The 9,590-nt window shown below is 42.5% G+C and overlaps 1 pseudogene; it reads right to left on the bottom strand.

Moving 5' to 3' along the window:
- Positions 1 to 3,068: 3,068 nt before the first annotated feature.
- Positions 3,069 to 7,021, bottom strand: LOC103741003 (annotated as a pseudogene).
- Positions 7,022 to 9,590: the final 2,569 nt, after the last annotated feature.

Here is a 9,590-nt window from a genome sequence, read left to right as displayed (position 1 = left end):
TATTCCCTTATAATGTTCTGTATCTTTCTGGTGTCTGTTGTGATGTTTCCCCTTTCATCTCTGATTTTGTTTATTTGGAGGTACTCTTTCTTTCTTTTGGTTAACGGGGCTAGCGGTCTGTCAGTCTTATTTGTCTTTTCAAAGAATTGGCTCTTGGATTCATTGATTCCTTGTATTGTTTTCTTTGTTTTGATTTCATTAATTTCTGCCCTGATTTTTGTTATTTCTTCTTGTCTGCTGGGTTTGGGTTTTATTTATTGTTGCTTTTCAGGTGTCTTGAGTTGCAATGTTAACTCATTTATTTGTGTTCTTTCTGATTTTTTGATGTAGGCACTTAGAGCTATAAGCTTCCCTCTAAGGACAGCTTTCAGTGTGTCCCAGAGGTTTTGTTGTGTTGTATTGTCCGTCCATTTGATATATGGTATTGTTTAATTCAGATGTCTCTCTGTTAACTCTCTGCCCTCTTGACCTATATAATGGAGACAGTGAGGTATTGAAGTCCCCTACTATTAATGAGTTGGGATTAATCTGGGTCTTAAAGTCGTGTAGTATTGTTTTTATGAAGTTGTGTGCACCAGAGTTTGGTGAATACATGTTCATAATTGTAATATCTTCTTGATTTATTGCTTTTTTGATCAGAATGAAGTTGCCCTCTTTATCTCTCCTGATTAGTTTTAGTTTAAAGTCCATTTTGTCAGATATTAGGATTGCTATGCCTGCTTTTTCTTAGTATCATTTTGTTTGGAATATTATTTTTCCATCCTTTCACCTTAAGGTAGTGCCTGTCCTTGAAAGTGAGATGAGTTTCTTGCCAACAACAAAAAGATGGGTTCTGTTTCTTAATCCATTCATATAGTCTGTGTCTTTTGACTGGGGAGTTCAGTCCATTAATGTTTAAAGTTATTAATGAAAGATGAATATTGAATCCTGTCATTTTTTTTTCTGTTTACATTCTTGATATAGCTGTACTTTTCCACAGTTATACCTTCATTGAATTTCTTCCTGCAACCCCTTGGGTATAGTCATTCCTTTCTTCAGCTCTTTGTATTGCTTCCAGAGCTCTGTGAAGGGCTGGTTTTGTGGACATGAGTTCCTTCAGCCTATTCATGTCATAGAAGATTTTCCTTTCCCCTTCAACTATAATAGACATTTTGGCTGGGTATAGTAATCTGGGTTGGCATCTGTGGTCATTTAACACTGGTAATACTTTGGTCCAGGCTCTTCTGGCTTTCATAGTTTTCACTGAAAAGTCAGCTGTAATCCTAATGGATTTTCCTTTATATGTGACTTGTTGTTTCTCTTTTGCAGCCTTCAGTATTTTCTCTTTGTTTTGTACATTTAGTGTTTTTACTATGATGTGCCGTGGAGAGTTTCTTTTGTGGTCCTGTATGTTTGGTGTTCTATATGCTTCTTGTATTTTTATGGCATATCTTTTTTTAATTTTGGGAAATTTTCTTCCATGATTCTTTTGAAGATCTGGTCCATGCCATTATCTTGGGATTCTTCTCCTTCCTGTATGCCTATGATTCATAAGTTTGGTCTTTTGATGGTGCCACACAATTCCTGCATATTCCATTCTTGTGATTTCTTAAATTTTTCATAATCTTTGCTTGAGTGGTCTAGTTCGTCCACTTTATCTTCCAGTCTTGATACTCTGTTTTCCATTTCATTCATCCTGTTGATGAGTCTTTCTCCTGTCATTTCTAATTGGCGTACTGAGTGTTTCACTTCCTTCTTCCTTTCAGCCTGAGTATTCTTCAATATTTCTAGCTCTTTTCTGAATTCATTCAGAAGTTTATCCCTATTTTCCTTCAGTTCTTTGATTTCTTTGTGTGTTCTTTAAATTCACTGAATTCTTTTATCATATTCATCATTGTTCTTTTGAGATCCATGTCCTGCATTGTCTCCAGAGGGTTCTCATTGTACTCCTCTAGAGGACTATTGGTATTTGGTGGGGATATGTTATTTTGGTTTTTCATGTTATGTTTTCTCTGTGATTTTCACATGTGAATTTCTATTGTAGTTTCTGATTCTTGTGTGAGGCTCAAGCCTTCAAGTTTAGGTCTGCTTCTTTTTGTGAACTTTATGTGTCTTTGTGGTTTACTTTTTGGGCATGAAAACCTGGTTTCTCTAAGCTTCTGGTTCTCTCTTTTGATTTTATGTTGGCATGACCAGATTGCTTTTGTCTTCAGGAGTTCCCACATAGGCCCAAGTCAGATGAGGATCAGATTCTTTCAGGCTTTCTTCTAAGGTCTGGATCCCTCCAGGAAAGATTTTGGCCTCAGGAATTTGGGGCTTGGGCTGGCCTTGGAGCAGGGCCCAGGAAAGATGCTGATCTAGGGCACCTGGTGGCCGTGCCACCCAGAGATTCAAAGGGAGATGGGGATGGGAAGAGGCCCCGAGGACTCCTGGGGACTGCACTGAGGAACTGTGTTGGTCTGGATGCAAAGGATCAGGAAGCGGAAAGGTCAGCCCCGGTGTCCAGGAAAGAGGCTGGCTGGTTGTGCAGCCCAGGGAAGCAGAGGGAGGTAAGGGCAGGACCAGGCCCTGAGGGCTCCCAGGAGAGAGGTAGTGCTCCTGGGGACCCCAGAAGGAACTGGGTTGGTCTGGATGCAAAGGATCAGGAAGCAGTGGTGGTCCCCTGGTAGCTGGGGCACCAAGACAAGGAATGGGACAGAACCCAGGGTAGGAGGAGAGACGGGTGGGGTAAATGGAAGGGTGAATGAGGCTGGGGGAGTCAAGGCATGGAGGGTGCCATCGACTTACCCTGGAGAGAGAGGCCTGTGGGTTGGAGAGAGGACTGCCAGTCATGCAGGCCCAGGGAAGCAGAGGGAGGCGAGCCACAGTAAGTATTTCTAAGGCTGAAATATAAATGCTAACAAGATCAGTTTTGACTTTGAATTTCATTCTTTAAGCAATTTGTACAGGATGGAGAGAGAAAATAGGTTATTTACAGAAAATATCTACATATGTACTCAGGTGCAAATTTGGTGATAGAAAAGATTTCAGAACATGACATGTTAGCATCTGAAAAGCAGTTCTCAAAGGCTAAGTTTTCTCAGATTTTATCAAGGCCTAAGATTTTCTTCATCTTCAATCTTGGGAGTCAAATAGTACTTTAAATGTCCCATGTCAGCAATTTTATACTCTACAACAAGGGGAACATCTGTTGACATACTGAGTGTTACTGCAGGAGACAGTGGAATGGTTTTTGTAAAAGAATTCAGGTGCCTCAGTGCAAAAGTTAGCTCAACTGGCTCATTCATCTCTACGGTAACAACTTCTTCCTCTTTATCAACAGTACTTGTTTGTGACAATGTAGTGTTTCCATATCCAAGTTCTCTACTTGTAGAAAACTTCACCCCATCTTTTGCACAGTGTATGACAACAGCGTCTCCTGTGTGACTAAGGTCTCAGCATATATGGGAAAATTCACCAGAAGGCACCTTTACTACATAGTTATACTCCTCTTCTGAATCCCAAGTTGCTTAATATCTAAATTTATCAACTTTATTTCATAATCTGAAACTTTCTCTTGATTTGGTGGTTCAAATACTAGGGCCAGGGTATCTGCATCATCTACAGCCCTTGGTGGAATGGTGTCTTTATTGCCAACACATTTTAGTATTTTGGACATGCTGGTGAGGTTGACCCTAAGGCCAGGCTGCAGTCTCAACATACCTGTGGATCAGAGTGCAGCATGAACTGCACCAACCAGATGGGCAATGAGTCTATGCTCTGCATGTTGGAGCTGATGTCCCAGCTCTTGAGGTCTTCAAGACATCTTGACTTAAAGGTCTTAAGGAACAGAGTTAGTCTAAGGATCCACGAGTTAGTACTCGTGTATCTAGATGATGTAAATGGTACAAAAAAGTAATGAGGGAATTGCCAGCTGGATTTTCAAAAAGATCATTAGAGTTGAGGAAGCTGCCTAGGTTTTAATTATATTGAATGTAAAACTGTTACATTCATCATTAAGCCCAGAAAAAGGAAGCCTGACACCTACCAGAATGAATTTCCAGAAATGTACATGCACATTTCCTTCCCTACCCTTGAGTGCTGAGATGAAAGCCCATCATTACATTTTATTAGACTATGAGCCAACTTTTTCTTTTCCACAAGAACTATGAAAAAAATAATGGTCTTCCATTTTTTTCAGGCCCCAAATGGTTTGATGTCCTAAGAATGAGTCTTTGAATGACATTTTAAATATTTACCTGCTCTCAGAATGATGGGCTACTTACCTGGGGCCTCCATGTGAACTTGGGATCCTCTCAGAGATTACAAGTGGGCATGGAAATCACTAGCACAGATTTTTGCAGAGCACCTAATTCATCAAATGTACATTGAGAGTTCCACTCTCACCTAAAATGGTGCTAGGTTTTGATAATAGAGAGTTGTAAAAAGAACCATCCCCGGGAATGGAGAGATGACTCAGTGGTTAAGAGCACTGACTGCCCTTCCAGAGGACCCAGTTTCAGTTCCTAGCACCCACATGGTGGGTAACAATTATTCCTAACTCCAGTTCCAGGGGATCTGACACTCTCTTCTGACCTCTGTGGGCACTGCATACATGTGGTGCATTTACATACATGCAGGCAAAATACACATACACATAAAATAAAAATAAATAATTAAAAGAAAAAGAATCAGTGTCTTTTGTGCTGGATAGATTTAGTTGTCAGCTTGACATACCTGGGTAGAGGGAGCCTCAAATGGGGAATTTCCTCCATTGAGCTGGACTGTGGCCATGTCTGGTAGGCATTTTCTTGATTGTTGAGTGATGTGTGAGGGGCCAGCCCACTGTGGGCAGTGCCACCCCTGGGCAGGTGGTTCTATATTGTATAAGAAAACAGGTTGAGCACAGGCCAGGGAACCAAGACAGTAAGCAGCATTCCTCCAGGCCTGTCCTCCAGCTCCTGCCTCCAGGTTCCTGCCCTGAGTTAGGAAGGCTCCCTCAGTGATGAACTGTGACCTGGGAGATGTAAGCCAAATAAACCCTTTCTTCCCCAAGTTGGTATTGGTGAGAGTGCTTTGTAACAGCAATTGAAGGCAAACTAGAATGCCTTCTAAGCAGGTCATTCTTATACTGTATGATGAGTGTACAATAGGCCACTTGCAGAGGACAGGGGGAAAGGAGAGGATGGTGAGCTAACCAAGTAGGTTGCAAGCAGAGAACTATGGATAATGAGGAAAATCAGCCAACCAAGTCTGGAGAAGACAAGGTTGGGTTGAAGGAGGAGGATTGTTAACATTTCCAAAAGGTGGTCTGGAATTTGAGTTTGAGGGGATGATAGGTTCTGGCTAGTTAAGGTGGGTACTGCAAGAGTTAAGTGCAAAAGCAATCACTCCATGCAAGTCAACCAACAGGAGGCCTGTTGAGGCTATCCATTCTCACTTCCAATGAGGAAACAGAAGTCCAGAAGGGCAGCATGGCATCTAAGTCAAACAGCTACTCCATCCCCAGCTAGGAGCAGAATGTAGCAGGCTTTCCTCTAACTGTGCTGTCCTGAAGGCTGAATATGAGATTTTGTTCAGTTGTTCACCTGTAAATCCACAGGGCAGTGGACTCAAAAGCATGCATTAGTATCATAAGAGAGCTCATAGGGACAAATCCTTTCTTTAGAAGTGTCAAAACCCCAAGTTTTTGGGAAACGAACCTGGGAAAATGTTAAATCCTGTATAAGAATAAGAAAATAAGATTTTGTCTATTTCTTAACCCCCTGAGATTCCAGTAATGCCACTGTTTGTAAAAGTGTTAAATCCATTTGCACCATACATGCATATGAGGAGAATCATTTAAAATAAAGTTCCTGAAATATTATATCTCCCAAAATGATTGTCACCCTGGGGCAATGGATTTAGAATCTTCAGGAAAGGATGGAAACCAATCATAGCAGTAGGGTTATTTCTCATCTTTGACTAGCTAATAGGATTTTTGAATCACTAATGAATTAATAATTTTCCAAGCCAGGCTTTGGTAGATAAAATGAATTCCTAAATTCCTTGAGCTCCCATTAATATATCATCAGAAGTCAGAGCTGTTGGACTGGCTCCTAGAAGTTCTATAAACTGTTAGGACAAAAAAGCCACTTAAACTACACTGAAAAGGAAATCTTGGTCACTCAGGAAAGACAGGGAGAAATCTGACCTCTTCACGGTTTGAAGAATTCTGGAAAAAATTAAAGGCCAGGGAAAAGCTAGTGTCAAACACATGAATGGGTTGTTGGTTTCTGCCTCTGGGGAGAATCTGTGAACCCAGTGCTGATACTGTGTGCTTCTGCCCTCATGAAAACTCTGTGTTTTGCAGTTGTGTTTTTTGAGAACGGCCCTTCCCTCAGCCATGACCTTGTAAGCACTTAGAATCTCAAGGAGACATCTGTCAGAAAGTAGTGCAACATTAGGAGACAGAAGCAGAAGAAAGAGTTGCTCAGGGGAAGCCCCCTTGGCTCTCCTGAGCCTTAGCATGTGAGGCAAGGCTCTGAAGCCTAGGCTGGTGGGAAGTCATAGAGGTACTCAGGGAAGGACCAGACAATCTGGCAACAGACATGCACAACTGCCAGTCACACGTGGTGGTGGACACCTTTAGCCTGGGCACTTGGGAGGCAGAGGCAGGTGGATCTCTGTGAGATGCAGGCCAGCCTGATCTACATAGTGAGTGCCAGGCCAGCTGGGGCTACAGGGAGACTCTGTCTCAAAAAGACCAAGGAAGGAAGGAAGAAAGAAAGAAAGAAAGAAAGAAAGAAAGAAAGAAAGAAAGAAAGAAAGAAAGAAAGGAAGACACATCTTCCAAGGGCATGAAGGTCAAGGGTGAAGGCCAGCCATGAGCATCAGAGGATGCTAAAAACAGGTAGGATCATCCTCAAAATGCCAATCCTGAGAGGAGATCATCACAGCACCTCATGACAGATCTGCAGAAGACAGTGCCTGGGGCTGCTGCCTCTCACTTCTTCAACCCCATAGATTCCTGTCCCTCAGCATCAGAAATGGTATTCCAAGTTTTCCCCTTCACCAAAGCCATCTTGAAAAGCAGAGAAAGAGCCAGGGGACATAGATCTATTTAAAGAGTTTACATTTAAAGTAAGTGAACATTTGTCCAAAAGAGTCATTTTCATGTAGAAACACTAGTAATTGTCAAGTTTTGCCCCACTCCTTACATAGTTGCTGTCCTAGTTTGTTTCTCCATTGCTGTGACAAAACACTCTGACCAGTTTTATCTGGAGGAGGAAAGGGTTTATTTTATCTTATACCTCCCAAGTCACAATTCATCAGGGAGTCCAAGGTAGGAACTCAGGGCAGGAACCTGGAGGCAGGAGCTGAAACACAGGCCATGGAGGAATGCTGCTTACTGGCTTGCTCCCCAGGCCCCTGCTCAGCCTTCTTTCTTATGCAACACAAGCCCACCTGCCCAGGGATGGCACCACCCACAGTGGGCTGGGCCCTCCCACATCACTCAACAGTCAAGAAGGTACGCCATGCACATGGCCACAGGCCAGTCCAATGAAGGCAATTCCCCATTTGAGGATCCCTCAACCCAGGTGTGTCAACTTGACACTAACACTATCCAGCACAGTCACTATTTAGCAGGATTGAGGAACATGATGTGAAGAAGGAAAATTAAATCAATTAAACATATAAAGAAGCTTGTTTTTAATGTTTCGTTATTTTTTTTGTCAGCATAGTAAAATGTGTGTTCATTTACAATCCTGTTTTGCAGGTTGATTCATAGCTCTTAGCCCTAAGACAAACAGCTTATAAAATAGTCCATTATAATTTATCAGCAATTACTAGAAGTCCTTTACTTTCCAAGTAAAGAAAGGATTAATTGCTTAGAGTACACAGACTTGGAGACAGTTAAGGTGGGTGACTGCTGGGGCTGGAGGCCATCTGGGAAACCATCACATTAATGAACATTTCTATGTTCAGGATGCGGCCCAAGAGGCTTCTGCTTCTTGTTTTTAGAATTCCTCTGGGACCTCTGAGTGACCACAACAGAAGTGTGAATCTACCTACTCACACCAGAGGCCAAGGACAGATATCTAGGTGACAGCCCCACCGACCCACCGAGCCCAGACCTCTACTGTAGTGTCAAACATGGAGTGGGCAGTTTGGAGCTCACTTTCTCTTTTAGCGGACACATTCCACTTAAGGGCTTCAGTTCCTATTATGTGGGGCAGAAAGACCTTCCAAGCTGAGTCCTTTTCAAATTCCTGATGCACAGAATACCGAGAGAAAATAAAATAGTGTTTCTTTTAAGTGGTTTAAGTTTTGGGGTGGAGCAATAGATAGCCAATAAAGTAGAAAGAAACTATGACAGTATATCCAGAAAGAAACTACTGCTGGCTCTGGGGTACCTGGTAGGGTTAAGAATCCTTGAGTTAGTTTATGGATACACAGGCCTTAGGCAAGTGGGAGGTGTGCGGAGAACATGCCTAACATAGGGAGGGGAGTAAGAAAGCTGTGGAAGTCGAGCACACAGAGAATGTTCTGGGCTTGTCTGAGTGACTGGTGTGCAGTTGGCAGGGGCAGGAACCACAGTAAGATGATATCGCAAACACCCTATTGGACAATGTCGGGAAGGTGTGGCACTGGGGATGCCGATGCCATTGAGAAGGTTTTAAGGGAAGGCTCCACCCCTGGTTCTTCGGTGTTGCTGTAACTCATTGAATATGTCATGATGCTGTACAAATAGGTTCACTGGTGTAGCCTGAAGCTTAGTGTGAATTTTAGGAATAGAGTCCTAAGTTGTAAGTTAATAATTGAGTCCTAGTAATAAGTCCAGTGATAAAGAGTCCTAAGCTGTGGATTAAGTCCATTTCAGCCTCTGGTGGTCTCCTGGTCATGGATGAAATCTGAAACCCACATCTCAAACCTTCTGGAAGGAATCTGAATCACCCAGTGACTGAACTCCCTGCTGTGTACCCACTTTAATCCTGCTGGTGGCTACTCCTTTTCAGCTTTCAGAATAATCATTCTGCTCCTTCATTTCTCAATATGCATTTTTGGGGTACACTATTGTATTGTAGGCATTATTGTATTCTAGGTGCCTCCCAACATTGGAACAGACAGACCAGACCCTGGTCCTGGGAAGCTTATGCTAATGGGGAAAAACAATGGTGACTAAATAATCAAACAAGATAGATGAGGGAGCTATGAAAACAGAAACCAGCACATGTAATAAAGTGATGGGGAGGTAGGGAACAACATTTGGTAAAGAGTCCTGGATAACTTTACAGGGAAGACAGGTTTACATTTAGACCCGAATCACAAAGAAGGTGTCTGGAGGAAAAAAACTCCCAGGCAGAGCACATATACAGGACAAAGGTAAGGGGCTGGACCCCATTCAGTGTTGGAGGGACACCACAAGAGTGTGGACCGTGAGTGGAAGGGTAAGAGGTGAACAGATCAGGGATCCAGGATGCTGAGTGTGGAGTCTGTAGGGTTTGCTAAGGAGTCTGAGTTTTCAGCATAGTGGGGAAAAAACCAGGGAGGGCATTGAGCTGGTTTATGTTCTAAATAGATCTTTGGTCAATGAAATGAATTATCAGTATCAGTGACAAAATTCCCAGAATTCAATCCAGGCTTGGCAA

This window comes from Nannospalax galili, unplaced genomic scaffold, assembly GCF_000622305.1.
Source record: "Nannospalax galili isolate Female #2095 unplaced genomic scaffold, S.galili_v1.0 scaffold241, whole genome shotgun sequence".
In the NCBI taxonomy this organism is placed as follows: domain Eukaryota; kingdom Metazoa; phylum Chordata; class Mammalia; order Rodentia; family Spalacidae; genus Nannospalax; species Nannospalax galili.
This window is presented reverse-complemented; position numbering and strand designations above follow the sequence as displayed.